Source organism: Mandrillus leucophaeus, unplaced genomic scaffold (assembly GCF_000951045.1).
Source record: "Mandrillus leucophaeus isolate KB7577 unplaced genomic scaffold, Mleu.le_1.0 Scaffold353, whole genome shotgun sequence".
Taxonomy (NCBI): domain Eukaryota; kingdom Metazoa; phylum Chordata; class Mammalia; order Primates; family Cercopithecidae; genus Mandrillus; species Mandrillus leucophaeus.
Window position 1 is genome coordinate 4,068,275 of NW_012103732.1, and position 20,566 is coordinate 4,088,840.

At 39.5% G+C, this 20,566-nt stretch overlaps 1 pseudogene; it reads right to left on the reverse strand.

Moving 5' to 3' along the window:
* Positions 1-7,377: 7,377 nt before the first annotated feature.
* Positions 7,378-19,827, reverse strand: LOC105546313 (annotated as a pseudogene).
* Positions 19,828-20,566: the final 739 nt, after the last annotated feature.

Here is a 20,566-nt window from a genome sequence, read left to right on the forward strand (position 1 = left end):
TGTCCAGGAAATTATCCATTTCTTCTAGATTTTCTAGTTTATTTGCATAGAGGTGTTTATAGTATTCTCTGATGGTATTTTGTATTTCTGTGGGGTCGGTGGTGATATCCCCTTTATCATTTTTTATTGCGTCTATTTGATTCTTCTCTCTTCTTTATTAGTCTTGCTAGCGGTCTGTCAATTAAGATTTTTCATAAAATTGGAAATTTCAGTTAATCATACTACTTATGTTAATTCCCTACATGTTAAAAATTACACTTCATTGCTTGACAAACTTTTATGATTAAATACATGTTGGTTAATGTAAGGTTGCTGTAAATAATGATTTTTTTGTGTGGTTTTTTTTTTCCCCCAAAGCATGCATTAAATTAATTACTTTAAAATGCATACATGAAGTGATTCATTCAAGGTCTTTGGGAAAACAGGAAATGTGGAGTACTGGTATGTTTTGTTAGGAATATTATCTTCTAGTTTGGTTCACTTATTTTCTGTGTAACAAAAGTCTAAATTGTTAATTGAGGAAACACCTGTTTTACCTGATTTTCTTAAGTGCACTGGATGGATATTGAATGCCTTGAAGCAAAAGTCTTATTAAACCAAGGATCCCATGATATGGGCTACAATGGATGGATTATTGCATCCAAGAGAATATTGTACTAAAACTTCACTGCATCATGGTCCTCAGGGACTTTGCTATAGAATTACTTGTAAATGGAACCATTTTATAAAAACATCCTTCTGATGCTTCAGAATTTCACAGAATTGGATCAGAAGAGATACTTTGTTATAGATAAGAAATTGATTGGAAGAGAAAATAAATATTAGAAACAAATGGCCATTTCTTGACGTGAAAAAAGAAAAGGAAATGACAGGCAACATAGAGTCCATTTTATTTAACCTCTCTATAAACTGCCTGGAGAAACTTAAATGATAGAAATGTCCAAACTGTGTTCTGTCATTTTCTTGGCCCAATCACCATGTTATACTCCTCTGGCATAGCCATAGGTGTGTGGGCAGCATGGGACCTGAGCTATCCCAATAAGAGGACTTTGAATACTGGACTAGAAACACTTTCTCTGAAAAAGTTTGAACTTCATTTATAGCTGAAGCCATCCGACTTCCCCCACGGGAAGCCAGCTTTAGAGTAGTCTATTGGACACTTTTAGGGTAATGTTACTGATAAAATTGCTCTGAGGATTTAATATGGAGATGCTACACTGTGAAATTTTCAAGCTTTATGATGACTTGAAAATATGGGCTTTTGGTCAATAAAAAGTCAAGCTCATATAATGCAGAGCACTGCTCTTGATCCTGAGGGAATCAGTATGGAACAAAACAAACAGAAGTCCCTGCCATGTGGAGCTTCCTTTCCAGTGTTTTGGCAACAGTAATAAAGAGCCCTTAGCATATGCTAAGGTTGAAGGAAGATTTTACAACCTAAGCAAATAGCTCTTATGAGCAACGACTCAGTACCTCTTTGTTTTCTTTCTCCATTGCTGATCAGTTTCCATTCTCTGATTTGTCTCCACCTTTTCAGTTTGATACATGGATTGGTTTCCTTCTAGGTTCCATGGCCCAGCGCTTGGGAATTCCCTATCTATCTACCAAGGGGCATGAGAAAACCCCATTATCAACCTTCACATGTTACTGTGGCTGATGAGTGAACAGTACTCGGCTATCTCATGTTATTAGAGCAGTTTTACCTAATCACAAAGTAGCTGGACATTCCAATCATTCCTTAGTTAAGTACAAATTTCCTTTGAGGAAAGCCAGATTCAGGGGCACAAGCTGTGGGAGCTTGTATATTCCAAAAATGACCACAAGATTTTCCCTTCAGCATGTTTTCCAGAACTCTGCCTGTATTAGTTCGCTTTAACGCTGCTAATAAAGACATACCCGAGACTGGGAAATTTACGAAAGAAAGAGGTTTAATGAATTTACAGTTCCACATGACTGGGGAAGCCTCACAGTTATGGCGAAAGGCAAGGAGCAGCAAGTCACAGCTTACGTGGATGGTGCGGGCAAAGAGAGCGAGAGCTTGTGCAGGGGAACTCCTTTTTATAAAACCATCAGATCTTGTGAGACATATTCACTGTCACGAGAACAGCACGGGAAAGACTTGCCCCCATGATTCAATTACCTCCCACTGGGACCCTCCCACAACATGTGAAAATTCAAGATTACGTTTGGGTGGGGACACAGCCAAACCATGTCACTGCTACTCCCCCAGCAAAAGGCAGAGTCTAGGTCTCTTCCCCTTGAAGCTGGATGGGCTTTTGTGACTGTTTCAAAAGGAATAGAGTATGACAAAAATGATGCTATGTGATTTCCAAAGCTAAGTCAAAAGGAGGGGAGACAGCTTCTGCCTGACTTCCTCCCTATGGATGCTCTCCATAAGAACCCAGCCAGTATGCCACAAGGAGGCCCAGGCTATGTGGGGAAGAACCTGGGCTCCCACCAGCCAACAACTGGCACCAACTTCTTGCCCTGAGGGTGAGCTGTCTGTCTTGCATGTGGATCATCCTGCCCTCCATTGGGCTGCCCCTCCTAATGCTGTGTGGAGCAGAAATGAACTTTCCCTGATGAGCCCTGTCCAAATTGCAGATTTGAGAGCAAAAATAAATGATTGTTATTGTTTAAATCATTGTTTTTCGTGGTTTGTTATGCAATTGATATTAATCCCCACCAGTGTATGAGGTCGTGCTGCCATCATGCCCACTTTCTAGAGAGGAAACAAAAGCATCTCAACAGGTGAGTAACTTGTCAAGGCCACCCCAGTGATACATGCTAGAGGCAGCTTCCAGAGCTGCCCCCACAGCGCAGCTTTTCACAGAGGGTAGAGCACTAGTGTATCAGTTATGACTCACAGTATGGTGGTGAATAGGGGGAACCACTGGAATTTGAGCATATAAATAGTGCACAGCACTGCTCTTGATCCTGAGGGAATCAGTATGCAACAAAACAAACAGAAGTCCCTGCCCACGTGGAGCTTCCTTTCCAGTGTTTTGGCGACAGTAATAAAGAGCCCTTAGCATATGCTATGGTTTGAATATAATGTCCTTTCCAAAACTCATGTTGAAATATAATTGGCATTGTAACAATATTAAGAGGTAGGACCCTTAAGAGATGATTAGGCCATGAGGACTTTACCCTCATAGATGGAATTAATGCCATTACAAAGGGCGAGTTTGGCCCCCGCTTGTTCCCTCCTTGTCCTTCCACCTTCTGTTATGTGATTATATGGTGAGAAGGGCCTTGCAAAATGTTGGTGCCCTGATCCTGGACTTCCAAGTCTCCAGAGCTGTGAGAAGTAAATCTCTGTTTTTTATAAATTACCAAGTCCCACGTATTTGGTTATAGCAGCACAAAACGGACTAAGACAGCATATAAGGCATTTAGCACAGCGCCTGGCTCATAAATGAGACATGAAAATTGGTTGTTGGTATAATTGTTGAACATTAAGAGAGTGTGGTTATTATTTGTGATCCTCATGTTATGAACAGTGCCACTTGTCCATTTTAGCAGTCAAATAGCTTGGATGGGTAACAACATTTGATTTGTGTGAGCAGAACGTGAATTTGAAACTGACTGAGATCATTCTAGCAAGTCATATAGTACTGGTATTTAATATTCAAATGTTATATGATGGCCTCTAGGACCTTGTGGACCTATAAATAGGGGATTATAAAAATAATTTTATAGATATTAAAAAAGAAACTTCAATAGAAAAATAAAGTAAAATCTAGACTATCTGTTGTGTATTGGCGGGCAGGGACTGTGTTGATGATTGAAGTCAACAGATAGTTCTCAGCTTCCCGGTCTGTCAAATCTTTTCCCAGAGCTGATAAGCAGCAAAATTGGCTGGTTTAAATTTCACTTCCTTTTATTGCTCCCTTGGAGATGCTAATGAATAATAGACAAGGAGAGGCAGAGAACTCAGGTAATTAGTCTGTTGTGGATGTTTAGACTTGGAAGAGACCTTTGCGACTCCTCTGATCTAGTTGCCTCATTGCAGTGTTTAGGAAACTGAGGCTTAGAAGGGCTAAGTATCCTCATGACACGTGACTGGTGAGTATCGGAGCGGAAACAAACTCTTGAGGCTTTGACTTCTGGTCCTGCACTTTATAGCTTCTCCTGATATTCACTCAAGCTTCCCCTGTCTTCTCCTCTCCTCTCCTCTCCATGTTTTCAATTCTTAATCATCTGGGGCCTATGCACAAGTAACTAAGTGAAATTAAGATTTCTTTTTTAATATAGTGGTCAGTGAACAAAGGACCAGAAAGGAGCCAGGATTTTCCTTTAGCCAGAGACTAGGAAAACCAGTCTCTGTGCACGTGCTTAGGCAACTGACTCTCCCTGGAGTGCCCAGTGCCCACTTTATTCTCACCCACCTCCTTCCCCACATAAGGAAAGACTGTTCATTCTCATAGTCTGACTGTGATGCCATGAAGTCTTCTCTGACCACCTGGCTGAGCTATTGAGATGATTTCTTTCTCCTTCTATCTTGTATTACAGCCCCACATACTTGCTTCTATTCTAAATTGTAAGCTCCTTTAGAGTAGACAGGCATTACAGCAGATGGGATAATGTAGTAGCAGCCATGACTACACCAATCTGTACGTGATATGATATGTATTGCATGTTCTTCCTAGTTTGGTAAGAAGTTTTCAACATGTCCCTCTCAGCACTTTGCAGTTAGCCAGCTGTATGGTATTGTCATATTTTCAGAGTGCTAGTAGCAAGAGTAATGAGGTAATGGGGGAAAGTACTTTTTTATCACACAATTACTAATATGCAGTTAGCATATTAAATGATTGAATTTATTCACTTTGTAAACACTTATATCACTTACTAAGTAAAAGAAAGCATGTTAGGCTCTGTTTTAAATAAAAAGTAGAATAAAATTACAGAGTCTTTTCTACTAGTGAATAATAATATGTTCAAACCTTATTTTCTATAATGCTTTTTCTATCCCTTCCAGGAAGGAGACGGAAGTCGAAATAGGAGTTGGAGAGGTAGGTTGTTGTAGCTTTATTTCCCTTTACAGTCGCTCATTGGAAACAAATCTAGAGAAGCAGCTGTGCTTGTGCTTGTGTAACTTGTAACATATGCAGCCAGGATTAAGAGCTGAGCAGCCAATGCTTTAGGGTTATCCTTTCTTTTTCTTGCCATTTTAGGCATCAGAACCTTGATTTCCATCGTCATTTGTGTCCACCTAGCTCAAATATCTAACTGAAACAATATTTGAAAGGGCTATAAAATTATACAATTATAAAGAGAGTTAAAACCTTAATTGAAAAAAATAGACCCTACACAAGAATGTGTGTGTGTGTGTGTGTGTGTGTGTATGTGCATGTATTCTGAATATTTGAGATTAACTTAATTTTTCTCCACTAGGAACTAGTAAACTAGTAAAATGTAGTTTAGAGAATTTTTTTTTCTTTGCTTAGGTGCTCTAAATTTATCTTGTTTTTTGCCCAGTTGTATTAATTAGGTTACTCCAAGAGTCAAATACACAATCATTTCAATAAAATGTGGTAACTTCTACAATTGAGATGTATATAAAGATCACAGGGAAGGAATCCTGAATTTGGCCTGTGGGAACCAGAGCAATTTTTTCACAGAGTAAACTTTCAGTGGAGCGTTGAGAATGAGAAGGTGTTTTCTATATGTGCAAGTGGGAGTGGGGAATCTTAAATTGAGTGAATGGCATTGATTCAATTACTTACCCACTGCACAGTCATTTATTGACCATCTTCTACATGCCAGAAACCTCTACATGTGGTGGATGCTGTGGATACAAAAACGAAGATATAGTCCCAGATATCAAGAACTTGCTTGGGGAGAAAGACACAAATAGATGATTATAAAATAAGATTGTGGGCCGGGTGCGGTGGCTCCCGCCTGTAATCCTAGCACTTTGGGAGGTCGAGGTGGGTGGATCACGAGGTCAGGAGTTCGAGACCAGCCTGACCAACATGGTGAAACCTTGTCTCTACTAAAAATACAAAAATTAGCCGAGTGTGGTGGCGCCTGCCTGTAATCCTAGCTACTCAGGAGGCTGAGGCAGGAGAATTGCTTGAACCCAGGAGGCAGAGCTTGCAGTGAGCCAAGATCATGCCACTGCACTCCAACCTGGGTGACAGAGTGAGATTTCATCATAAAAAAAGAGTGTGCATGGATGCTGGGTCAGTGGCTCATGCCTGTAATTCCAAAGCTTTGGGAGGCTGAGAAAGGGAGATTGCTTGAGACCAGTGTTCAAGACCAGCTTAGGTGACATAATAAGATCCCATGTCTACAGAAAAAGTTAAAAATTAGCTGGGCATGGTGGCATGTACCTGTAGTCCCAGATACTCAGGAGGCTGATTGCTTGAGCCCAGGAAGTCCAGTCTGCAGTGAGCTATGATTGCACCATTACACTCCTGCCTTGGTGACAGAGCAAGACCTTGTCTCAAAACCAAAACTCAAAAAACAAACAAACAAAAAATGTATGCTCAGAGAATCAGAGGTGTAAAGGAAAAATAAAAAATGGAGTGAAGGTAGGTGAAAGCCAGCTTGGTTTGGTATGAATATACCAATTTATGAGGAAATTTGAATGCACTTAAGAGATGGCGGATTCTACAGTGTCTTTGATGGGAAACTATTGAGAAATTTATGCAGTTAGATTTGCTCTCATTTAATATAACAATATCACTTTCAACAGTGTGAAGGGGACAGACACAAGATATGAGACAACTGCAGTAATTCAGGCAAGAAGTAATGTACACCATGACTGGCAGAAGCAGTGAAGATGGAGAGAATAAATAAAATCTTTTATTCACTGATTTGATATAAGGTTAAAGGAGAAAAATACTTACAGAATAAATATAAATAAATGCCAGGGTTCAGGTTTTGCAATGGATGAGAGACAGAACATGTAGACCAAATACAGTCTTGAAAGGAAGATGATGTATCAATATCCTTTGGCATTTTCAGATGAATATAATCGGAGAAATTAGAGTTAAGAGTCTGAAGATCAGAATAGTGCTATGATTAATTTAGGTTGGGGAGGTAGAAGAGAGCTGGTGGTAGATGATAACACTGCTTGATAAGTGTATGTAGGATGAGAAGAAAAGAGAGACAAGGATAGAATTTGGAGAAGCTTCAGAACATAAAAGGAGGGTAGGAGATGATGAGCTTAAAAGGATGCTGGAGAGCAATAGCCATAGAGAGGAAGAGAAAAAAGAGAGTTTCATGTTAGAAACCGTGAGAGGACAGTGTTTCAGTGAAGGATTTAGCAATGATATTAGACTCCAGAGGGATCATGGAAGGTAAAAGCTAAAACTATTGGATATTCTTCCCCCCCTCCCCCCGCATCAGCAAGTGTTCAGGCTTTATTTACAATGCTAACACTGCAGGGAATGAACAGCCTCCATCTGGGCCTCTCTGGTCAAAACCACCTTTTTGAGTCAGAGGCCCAGCCAGGCCTCCCAGGTCATGGTACTCTGCCCTGAAGCCAGAGAAACTGATGGACTGGGGCGCCAGGCTGGGCAGGTTCATGAGGCAGGCGGTCTGCATGGCAGTTAAGTCAGGTACAGTCACCAACAACCAAAGCTGGGGGTGCTGCCACAAAAGTAGACATGTGGGCATGCTGGGAAGAAGAACGGGTCAGTTTTGCGGAAGGGGTAACAACCTAGGGTGTCAGGGGTTGTGGGCTGATGTGACGGACCCGCAGGGTCCACTCCAGGATCTCCAAGTGATCCTCCATGCTGCTGTATCTGAAAATGTCACACGTTCTGTCCCGATGTCCCCAGGAATCTGACTCCATCAATGGTGGCCTGGTAGGGTTTGATGACTAGCTGGAGCATGGAGTAGGCAGTGGCCAGCGGGAACATGCAGGGGTGGAGGGGCTGCTGGGGGAGTGTGTAGTTGGTGGGATCAAACTCGCCAGGCATCACGTCCACCGGCACTGAGGGGCTCAGCTGCAGGAGAATCTCATCCAGCATCTTCGTGACCTCCACGCTGGCTGCCTGGGTTTTCTTGGTGAGGTACTTGGCCTTGTTGATAGAATCTCTGCTCTAGGTGGTGTGGCCGAGGGGGTTGCCGGCAAGGATGACCCGGGAGACGTGGGCAGCGCTGTACTGCTCCCCTTCGTCCCCAAGCTGCCCCGTCACCACGTCCACCGACAACTGGGTGCCCAGCGACCTCTAGCCCCCACCTCCACCCAGGCCCAGGCCAGACACCAGCAGCAGGAACCTATCTGTGTCAAGCGGGGGTGCGGGCTTCTGGGGAGCGAGGTCAGCAAAACAGTGGTCTTCCATCAGAAACTTCCCGTCGTCTCTCACGGAGCCAAACACGGCCCTGGTTACAGGACTGGCCCTGTAACCAACTTTGACACGTCAATAGTGCCTTTTAGTTTGATACGCTGCAGTTCATCTTCCAAGACCAGCTCGTGGATGTATCTGGGTGGATGTATTTGCTGCGAGGAGGCTGGGGGAGCAGGTTGTGCTCCTAGCTGATCTCCCGCAGGATGGAGAGCTACAGCTGCATGGACTTGAACAGAGTGCCCGCCAGACAGCACTTCTCCTGGGGCTGCAGCTGGCACAGCTTCTTCACTCCCACTCCACTACCCCAGTGCTGCTGGGCCCGGTTCTCCTGGAAGGGTCTCATTTGGATGAGGCAGGTGGCATAAATATGGGAGTACTGCCGGCTAAAGCCGTGCTCTCCGCGGGACGCGTCCCATCTCCAACTATTGGATATTCTAAATGGATCATTGATGGATATGATATAAGTTCCTTTCCGTAGAATTCTGTGCACTTCTGTTTATTCCTTGACCCATTGTGACTTTCTGTGTGTTATAGTGGGTCAAGGAATAAACAGATGTGCAAAGTTGAGATTTTGAAAGTGAATTTCCTTTCAAGTTATAGAAACTTGTAGGCAAACAGAAGAGCATATTTAGGGTAGTGCCTATGGGGTGTTTGCATGATTAAAGAAGACTCTTAAAAGATACGGTGATGATGTTCATAGGTTTGCATAGTGAGGGAGAAGGAACCGTGGAGAAGGGAGGCTGAAGGATGAATAAAGGAGTGGGGATAATTGAGTGAACAATAGCTCAGAGAGGCAGAGGGATAGAAAATGAAGTTGCTGATTCGGTTTTGCTTGTCCCATGCTTTTCTTGTCCCGTAACACACTGAACTGGGCAGGACGCTTCTTTGTAAAACCTGAATATTAGCTTGGTTTCTGTATTTATCTCCGCGGTGTTGAATTGAAAGAAACACAGTCTAGCCACCAAAAAAGTAAGTACATTTTTTTATTGGTGTCCCTCTAAAAATGCCCAGGGCAGGGATGGTACCGTCCTAGCTTTGAGCAAAACTTTAAAAATTTCTCTTTTGACATCTCTTTCCTTTGACAATTTTTTTTTCACTTATTACAGCTGCATTTACTACAATTTTCCATAGTGTATTATTGGACAATGAAACAGACTACCCTTCCTTTTTCAACCTTTCTTTCTGTTCCCAAAGTCACACGCTTTTGAATCTGGCATAAAAATCTCTCCTACTCCCTCTCTACTTTACAAAAGAAGTTCGCCCTATTGGCGTGAGGACTTGATGATGGATGGAAGAGAGCAGACAGGCACATGGAAATAAGAGGAATTAAAGCCAAATAACCGACCCACTAGTTGTCAAACTTGAACATTCATCAAAAACACCTGGACAGCTTGTTAAAGCCCCCGTTACTGAACTGTACCTCCAGAGTTTCTGATTCACTAGGGTCTGAGGCAGAGTCTAAGAATTTGCATTTCTTTAGGTTTCCATGTGTTGCTGATGCTTTTGTGGGACACACTTTGAAAAACCACTCAACTAGCTCGCTTAATAGGCAGCAAATCAGAGCAGACTCGGGAGCAATGGAATAAGATTACTAACATGAAGTATGAGGCACAGTCTTTATTACAAACAAAAGGGCAATTCTGCTTATTAGAAGACCTGAAACAAGATCTGCTTGATGCTGAGCTCCTGACTGGCCCAAGGTCATTTACTCCTTGCAGGGCTTCACTGGGTCCACAGTTTGATAAAGAGGTACATATAGGAGTGGTAACTGGCTGAGCCAGGTGTTAGGACTGGAGGGATTCAAAGATGGACAAGGAGGCAGGCTTTTACAAATTAGTTTTACAAAGGACAAGCAACTGAGGCAAGTGAGGTAAAAATTAGTATTTCAATATTTTCCCCAGAGAGTCTCAAGAAGTTCTGTGACTCATTCAAATGAGTTTTGCAGCCAGACATAATTTTCTGACCCTTTAAATGAATGCTTTTTTTCCACCTACAATGTATCTATTTACAAGCAATTACATAGCTTATGAGTCTAATGTCTATGATAGCTTTACCAATTTTGAGAAGTAATAAATTCCCAAATGCATGTCTTAATCTATGTAATTATGTATAACTTTAGTGAAATTGAAGCCATACATTTCTAGTTCAAGTTAAACAATCAAATTTCCATATTGTTGAATAGCTAAACAGATTTTATGCTTATGATATCCCTTAAGAACTTGTTAATGTACATTTTACAATGTTGTGCTCCACAGAAAACATTGACTTATGTCCAGGTAAACAGATGCCAGAGCAGGGAAGAATATTATGGGAATGAGTCTTTATTTTCATAAATTCTCATATAATTTTAACAGGTGAAAAAACATGTCTCATTTCCCTTAAGATTTACCTTTTCTAAGTAAGTAGTATTTAGAATTTCATGTTGCTATATCTATTGCTATGCAGTTGAGCAAGTTAGATTGTAAGGAAATAACCATATTGGAGAGAAGAGAAAAACAACAGACACATAATCACCTAAACTTTGGACAAACCTCTGAAATGGAAGCCAATCTAGCAATGAAATCACAATGAAATTATAAATTTATGGAGGAAAAGCTGGGAGGTTAATTTTACCCTTTAAAACCTCAATGAAGCACAAAATTCAGGGGAAAAACTAATAATTATGACGAAGAATTGTAAGATTTGGAACATCAACTCAGCAAATGAAGACATTACCACATGGCAGACATTAGCCAATAAAAGTCATCCAATCACTCTAAAATGAGCTCGTAACACAAAATGTGAGCACTGTGGATTTCCAGAGAGATGGTGCATTTATTAAAAAAATCCATTTATTACTTTCTACAACTGAACTCATCCAATGCACATTTACTGAGCATAGACAATGCATGAAGAGCACAGACAATGGGCTTGCACTTTGTGTGAAGTGCTTAGGAGGATTAAAGAATAAGTTAGATACAGGTCCTGACCTTAAGGAGCTTACAGTTTTTTTTTTGAATGTGTGACTGAAGGGAAAACAGATGAATAAATAACCATAAGATAAGGTGAGACACTAAAGATAAAAAGCAACTCTTTTGGCAAGGCAGAAAAAAATGAGTATGAGAAACTGGGGAGGAGGCGAAATTTAAGATGACCTTCAAGAAGGAGAAGCAACTGAACTGAGCTTTATGGCATGCATAATAGTCTTTGTTTTTTTATTTTTAAATTTTCTTAAAGTATATACTATATCATTACACTGAAAATTCCACAAAATACACCTACAAGTGGCAATTTAATGTAAAACCAACACACTTTAACATGTGAATCAAAGCACAGTACATAGGAGTATAAAAAGATTGGTGGATATGGGTGATATACCAGACAGAAAGTTAGTTTATGCACCAGCAACAAACCTCTCATGTATCTCAGTGGCTTAACATAACTACAGTTTATTTATTATTTACACAAAATTGGCTGCAAGTCTGCTCACTCTTTAGCAACTGTTTGCCATGCAGTGTCTCAGGGACCTTCTCTCTGGTATTATCACAGAGCCTCCTCTCTGATCGCTGTATCAGGAAAGAGAGTGCTAGTGGATTCATCTTGACAATTAAATACTCTGGCCTGAAAGTGATATATGGGGCAATGAGTCACAGGCCATTGGCCAAAATTAGTCACATAGCCGTGAGTGCCTTCAAGTGTTCAGAAAAGTGTAGTTCTCTTGCATCTTCAGATGGGGTTGGATGTAGGTGGGATGTGGCAGAAGATGAGGTTGGAATGTCAGGGTTAAATCAGATTCTGAAAGACCTGATGTGGTTTGATAAGAAATTTCACCTTGGTTTTATATGTAGTGGAAAAACAAAGGTTTTGAATAGGGAAGATATAATAGGCACTGTGCAGAAAATGACTTTGGTAAAAAGCACAGAGGGTTGTTTGGAGGTAGGCAGAACCTTCAGAAGACTCATGGAGAAGCTGGAGCAAGTAATTGGGTTCCAACCAACGCAGTATTAAATAATAGCATGACTGAAAAGGATGAAATGGATTAAAGAAATTTTCACAGGTCGGTTTAACTGGAATTACTTGATATAATGACTGAAGGAGAGGGAAGAGTTAAATATAATTCACCTTTCTATCTTGGTTTACTGAGTGGGTGGTGATGCTGTTAACTGATGAGATAACCATTTACCCAGAAGCAGCAGAAGACTTGGGGTAAACTTGATTGTGATCCTTGCAAGAAAATCACTTGAAGATATTGACCAAGCAGTCACAAATACATTTTTGAATCAAAGAAGAGAGGCTAGAGCTAGACATGGAAATACGGAAATACAGTAGCACCCCCTTATCCTTGGGGGATATGTTTCAAGACCTCTGGTGGATGCCTGAAACCAGAGACAGTAGTGAACTCTATACATACTATGTTTTCTTCCCTATACATACATGTCCGTGATAAAGTTTAATTTATAAATTGGGCACAATAAGAGATTAACAATAATAATGAATAATGAAATAGAACAATTATAACAGCATACTGTAATAAAAGTTATGTGAATGTTCGCTTTCTCTCTCTTTCTCAAAATATCTTAATATTTCCAGGCCATGGCTGGCCATGGGTAACTGAAACCCTAGAAAGCAAAACTGCATATAAGGAGGAGCTACTGCACTTGGCCTCAAGATGACAATGGAGGCTGTGGGGCTTCCCAGGGAGAAGAGGCTGAGGATGAAACTCTGGGAAACCTTCACTGTGTGAAAAGATGGATGCAAAGCCCAGGTCTGCTCATTTCTAGAACAGAAGCTTTGTATTGGTCTAGGGCTGCTGTAATGGAGTACCACAAAGGAGGTGGCCTAAACTACAGACACTGTGTCACAGTTCTGGAGGATAGAAGCCTGAGATCAAGGTGTTAGCAGAGTTGGTTCCTCCTGAGGGCTGTAAGGGAGAATCTGTTCCATTTCTCTCTCCTGGCTTCTGGTGATTTGCTGGTGATATTTGGTGTTCTTTGGCTTTAGCTAAGTCACTCTGATCTCCGACTTAATCTCCTTGTGGTGCCCTCCCTGGATGCATGTCTGTGTCTGTGTTCACATTTCCCCTATTTATAAGGACACCAGTCAGATTGGATTAAGGCCCACTCTAATGACCTCAGTTATCCTGATCATCTGCAGACTCTATTATCAAATAAGGTCACATTCACAGGTACTGGGGTTAGGACTTCAACATATGAATTTTGGGGTAACAAATTCTATCCATAAAAGGCTTCTTCTACCCCTCCTTCTAACATGATTTGGAGTAGGGAGAAAGAAGCCAGACTGCAATAGGCCAATAATTAATAAGAGATTTTTAAAAAGCCAAAGCTGGGAATGTAAACTATTTATTTGGAACTACATCCATTACAAGTCAAATGATGAGGGCAAGGGCTCTGTGGCTTATACAATTTCCAGAACAAACTACTTTACAGTTTGCCAAAGAATCATTCAAAGTCTATGGTATATTAAGAGTGCTTGCTTGCTGCAAGATTCTTTCTTCAAACTAAAACACATGGGCTTGCTTGTTTGGCAAAGAATGCATATATCCCTAGAAGATGAGCTAGTAATCATTTGCTTTGCATTTAGTGTAATGTGCTCTTTTCTGATGAAACTTGGAAGTTTGAGTTTGAAAAATGATGTGTCTAAGAGAGTATGGACTAAGCAATTTTAGATATGGCAGAGCAATAAAAAACATTCTTGCCATAGATTCATTGGAGGTGCAAGGACACAGATTAACCTTGGGAAGTATATTATAGCATTTATTTTTTCAAAAGAAAAGAAAGACTTGGTATTTAAATTCTTGCTTTCATTTGAGGAAGGAAAAATATAAATCTTGGGATATCTGAAAAATATTAAAATGTTCACGGAATTAACCGTCAGTGATAATATCAAATGTCACATTTCTACTCCATCTCATATTGGGAAAAACTGATGTAACCAAATGGTGATATATCAGGCTTTTTCCCTAGGCATTATGGTGTGTTAATTTTCTACCAAAAATTTTGGGTATTAATATGGATATTCAATTTTGTTTTGGGTCTTAGATGAGGTGGTTTTGTGATTTGCAGTTGGATTTAACATAAAAACAAAGGAATTGAAGTATTTTTGTAACAGAATTTTAATAGTATCTGTCTTTCAATGACATTTCTTTATCCTCTTTTTTTTTTGTTTTAAAAATGATACATGTTGAGAGAGAAGCTAATTGAATACATTTTTCCTAAACATTATACATTAAAATCAGTGATGCTTCTACAGCAATCATGTTCTGAAAGAGCACTTTCATATCTTATGGGTTTTTGTTCTTTTACACAGTTCATATGAGTGGAATATACTGTTCTTGGGAAAAAATAATGATAATGTAGACAGATATTGAACTTATCTCTACTCTGATGGAAGTTCAGTGTATGTTGCTGATTATGTATGATACGTTTTCCATAAATAGGCACAGAGTGACCCCAGTGGAAACTGAGCTTGCAGGGTAATTGTGCTCAGTATTGTTTCCCTATCATGCATGCCTATCATTCTATTCTCCAGTTGGTCTTGGAGACTTCACTGTTGCTTCTGAACCTGGTACTAGGAACCGAGCCCGTTCTTTATGGTTTGCCTTGTTTCGACAAGTGTAACAGCATCTCTCCTTATTTCACCCACATTTCTACATTATTCTGATGGCAAAGGATTAAAACTTCTTTTATGAGAAAACACTAAAAATGTTAACTCAGAAGAAGGTCTGTGAAAAGAACACTGAACTCGGGATCAGAAAACTTGAATCATTTAGGTGCTATTTAGCCTTGTTAGTCTACTTATGTGCTGCATTCTTGGACAAGATATTTGACTCCTTAGTAATTCATTAATTCAGTAAGCCATTAACTCATTCATCTATTCATCTACTCCTTTTCACCAAGCATTTATTGAATGTTCCCTGTGTTTTAAGCACTGTGTTAAACACAGGATGGTAAGATAAAAATCAGACATTCCTTTAAAGGCATTCACAGATAAATTAGGAAGAGTTAAAAAATTATGATAGGAATGATATGTTACAGTAGAGATAATCATTAGTAGAATAATGTGATTTCTATTGCTCTTTTCACTTTTATAAGTTTACGGTTCTAATTCTATAAAAGTTCTAAAAGTTATTCACATACCTTTTGACTTTGGGAAAAAACAAACCCAGAGATACAAAGATAAAAAAGTAAACCTGTTCCTGTACTTAACGGGCCACTGGTTTAGAAGAAAAATGGATGGGTAACTGAATGCGTGTGTGTGTGCGTGTGTGTGTGTATACCTTATTTGTGTCTTTGGAGTCCTTGGCCTACAGCATTGCTCTATTACTGCAGGCATCCTAGCTTGCTGGGCAGTAATTCATTCAAAGTAAGGAATTTGAAGTGAGTGGCAGCATAAGTGGTGCTAGATGGAGTAAGGAAAGAGACACAAAACTTTGTAATTCTCATTTCCATATGTGGGTCAAAATGGCAAGGGAAGTCAGAGAGGCCAGAAAAAAATAAGACTCCAGAAAAGTACTTGGTATTCCTTCCTGAACCCAAAGAAAATTTATAAAGAGTGTAGGCAGTCCATGATTTACAGAAATATATGGCCAAAAATGAGTCATAATAATGAACGTTTCTTGTTTTCTAAATGGCTATAGATTCCATTTAGGCCCTAGTAGAGTAATTGCCTTATAAGACTAAAAATTCTCTTTAGACAGTCTTGATGGTTAATACATACTACTCCAGAAGTCTACTTCGAATACTTTTCAACCACGGTTTTAACAAAAAGGAACTAATAATATTTCCACAGGTAGACTTTATAAAAATGTAATAGAGATCATATGATTGACTTACTTTCTCTGTTTAATCACACAAATATAATCCAACTCAGGAATTTCAGAGTTAATACAGTGAATTAGTTTCAAAGTATTAGAAGGGCTGGGGCACTGATTGAGTAAGGTTACCTAGAAAGTAGTACCTATATTAAGCCACTACTACCCATAGGCCTAGAAATCCAAAGGAGAAAATAGTGTTACCTAGAGTCCATATGCAGGTGAGATTGCTGAAGTTGAAATTGGGTTACCTGAGTAGAACTTGGAGCCACATATACCTATCATTGTTATGGCTGCTGAAACTGCCTTTAGAAGCTGGGAAGAAAATGACCTCCTTCTTTCTTCACTTTTCTTCCAGTGCCTGCCTTCCACTGGCAAAAATCTAACAGAAAGTCAAGGAAACTTGGGAAAAATAGCTTTGCTGGCTCCCTGTCCGTGAGGTACAAAAAAGGCAGAGAAGAACAGAGGAGGAGTCGGGAGACAACATCCCCTCCAGAACACATGTCATTGTCTCTTCTGTCTTTAATAATCTGTTAATTTTCCTGAAACTCCTTCATCACTATGATGCACTGAAGTTAAACTAAGGGAAGGAGGAAGATGTTACATAGCGACAGCTCCTGAGAGAAGAGAAGGGAAATTAGGCAGAAAGGTCTGAGAAGAGGGAAAACAGAAAAGGCATATGAATGGCAAGGAGTCAGATAAGAGTTCTGTCAAATGTATGCTTAATTGGGCTCAAACCCTTTGGGTTGGAGTAAAGTGAAGGCTAACAGAAAAATCTAGTTAAAATTGTGGGGTTCATAGATAAGGGGAGGGGTTAAGTTAAGCTTGATAGTTGCTTCAGGTTCTATCCTGAGAACTTTTCAAATTCCTTGAAGAAATCCCATGTTTATCATGGTACAACACTAATATGGCAGCACACGACTGGTCAATTAGAAATGCTGAAGGAAGCATTAGACAAGTACATTAAACAATGCCCCTGGTTGCCCATGGCCCATGAGATTATCTAGGGATTCCATAATTTCTAGAGTGTCCTGTTATTAAGAGAATCAGTGCAATGCAAGAAGCCTGGGGTTGGAACAACGATGCTGCAGAGTACAGGGACTGTGATATAGGAGGTTACAGCAGGATCTAAGGACTTTGGGAATAGTTACTACCGTGACCTCTCTCCCTCCTCTCCACACCCCCAAAGCACTGAGCAGTAAAAAGCACAAAATATTGCACACTAGAACAGGGTGTTCAATAACCTGATACAGAGGGGAACAGACCAGCAGAGGCCAGCAAAGACCCAGACGCTAGTATGTAAGTCACCATGAGAACATGGGATTATCCTTTTATACCCAGAGAGGACCTTGGGAAAAAGAGAAGGAGGTAAGATCATTTGCGAGGGAGAGAATCAGCTTTAGTTCAGAGTTTTAAGCACAATTTTTTTAAAAAGCAATTTAAAGTTCAAACTGGAAGATTACAACATGGATATACGCAAAGCAAGATAAGGTGAGTTACATGGCAGTGGGGGGAATTCACACTGTAGAAGCCTATTCTTTGTCATGTCATGCTTCTGATATTATGAAAGACGTACTACTTATAATTGGTTATAATGAAAGTCAACATTTTTCCAACTGAACCCCTTTTAGAATAGAAAGTTTAAGATTTCAGGCTGGGTGCAGCAGTGCCAGCCTGTAGTCCCAGCTACTCAGGAGGCTGAAGTGGGAGGATCATTTGAGGCCAGGAGTTCAAGGCTGTAGTCTGTGATGATTGTGCCTGTGAATAGCCACTGCACTCTAGCCTGGGCAACATAGCAAGACCCAGTCTTTAAAAATTAACAAATAAAAGATTTCAAATGGTCTGTGATATATAAAGTAGTATAGTTCCAGAAAATTAGTTACTTTCAAATTATTGATATTTATTATTTCCTGTGATATAACATAGTTAAAGCTAATTTTCAGGAGGAAAGTTTCATTTTGTAATTATTCATTATTTATACTCTGATGGGGATGGGATTTGGTATTCTTAAGACTCTACAGAAAACATGACCTTTTGTTCTGAGAAGCTCATAATTGAAAATGATTCATTTATTTGCAAAGATACGGTTATTGTAGGAACAAAAGGATAGTCTTTATTAAAGTTTATAAGCCAAAGGATATGAGATTATTTCCATTCGTCCCCATCTTTCCATAATGCTTTTGTAATGGGAACAAATATTAAAATGATCCATTCTTGTCTAAAAAGGTTATATTCAGATTTGGACAACTTAATAAATAATAGAGAACTCCTAGGTAACCCACCAACCATGGGATCTTGACCCCAAAGGTGTCAAACCACTTTGAAGTAATCCAAAAGCGCATCAATTGTATTTTTGTATATTTTATTTATGTTTGTGTGAACTACCATATTAAATTGCATTAAATAACTACTTAAATAAGTAAAACAGTAATTTAGAAATAAAACCATTTTATGTTTGGGCTTAGACTCCTCTAAGCAATCTATACAGACTAATTATTTGTGCCCGTACATGCATGGTGATCTCAAAATGAATTCATTTGTCGTTTTATGCATTAACTTCTCAGGCTGCTTGGGTATCATTCTCTGCTGGCTATTATATTATCAGGTCACCATCGTGCTAAACTGTAGGACATGTTAGCTGATAATTCCTGAAAAGTGCTTACTTTTGAAATAAAAAGCAAAGCAAAAAAAAAAAAAAAAATCAAGCCACAATGCTGACTGAAAAAAATATTTATATTTATATTAAAGCCCTTAGCTAGATTCTCAGACACATCACTGCTTAAAATGCAGTCACCTGACAAAAACAGTTCTAATTATTACCCCCTTGGGCGAACATTTTTCAGAGTGACTGGCTAAAATGCACTCCAGCTCATAATTTCTGTCTCTGACAGTGGAAGACATAACCTAGTTTCCTCTAATGCAAAAGTCTCTAATCTAGAGGGCAAGACCCTGCTCAGTATAACACTGAAGGGAGAAAATGCAATTTGAGCACAAGGAAATTGCACACATAGTTGGATAGTTCTACCACTCTCGGTTTTTTTTTTTCCTCCTTGGGTTTAAATGTCTTGTTTTATTTTATACTAAATTATGACCTGGCTGAAATTGCTATGTTTTCTTTGTCATATTCTAGAAACCTCTTACTATAAAAGTGAAGGTTATGCGATAGTTCCATACTTTCATTTTTTAAGGGGGTGGGAGTGCTCACATTTTGACAGTTCAGCAGTGAAAATATTAAAAGTTACTGTGCTTGCTACAGCAATATTGTTTTCCTTTGAATAATAGCTCTTTTGTCTTGGCAAATGGGGCATATATACTGCATTAGGAAAAGGTAATTAAATCTTTTTGAAATGACAGAAGTGCAGATTTTTTGATTTGGACTAATCAGTAACAATTTCATTGTTGAATCTCTGAACGAACAAACTTTTATTATTGTTGGGAGAGGTGAATTAACCTCAAATTGTTCTGGTTCACTTCACAGGCGGTGGCTGAGTAATATATCACCCTGAAACAACTGATAAGCCAGAAGACGAAAGAAGTTTCAGGGAAGTCAGTCAGAAGTCTTGGAAGGAATGCAGCTATGGGAGGGCATTACTGGGAATTTTCATGAACAATTTTATTTCTGTGAATTGGAGAGTCATTGCCCCTTTCCCATCTCTTTCTGCTGACAGCTGCTGCTTACCTCTTTCCTTCCAGCTGGGAGGGCAGCCGCATGGCTGCGTATGCCGCTGACGCCAGGATGGCTCCTTAGCGAGCAACCAGGGCATCAGTTTCCTCCTGGAGACCGCACATGTCACCTTCACGTCTCATGCATCTTCCATCATTTATGTGAATATATCAAGAGGCTCCGGTAGAAGGCACTAGGCTATGAAAGTGCAGTCTAACCGATGACTGAGAACAAAAGCCGCCTTCAGTTAGGAATGATTCGCTACTGTGGTAAAAAATACTTTCTTTTTTCCTCCAAAATGACTTTGAATTCTAAAGATTTAATAAATAGCCTTCCTTATTTAGGAAATAAAAGTGAAAGGATAGCATAGAGAAAGGATTATTTAAAGAAACTGATTTTCATAAACATTTATAAAATAATGGTATACAAAGGCATGACAATATTATAGTATGAACTTGTAATTTCAGGAGGAAGATTTGTCTCCAACAATTCTCAAGCGTGCCATCATAATTTATTGCTCCTGAATTCCTCAGCTTCCATCAGACAATAACATGGTCTGATCAATCTTATCCCAAATGCTGGATGCCGGTTTGAACAAAATTAGGGTGAATTATTTAAAAGGTGCTGTGACAATAATCTAACAGGTACTTTAAAATACCCTGTGTGGCTCATTAACCTGCTTATTCCAGTGAGTTAATAAAGAAATTTTATCGTGCATCTCTAGAAAACAGAAACATCTATCTGATTTTTTCAATTATTAAATTATAAATATCAAACTTTTTTCTA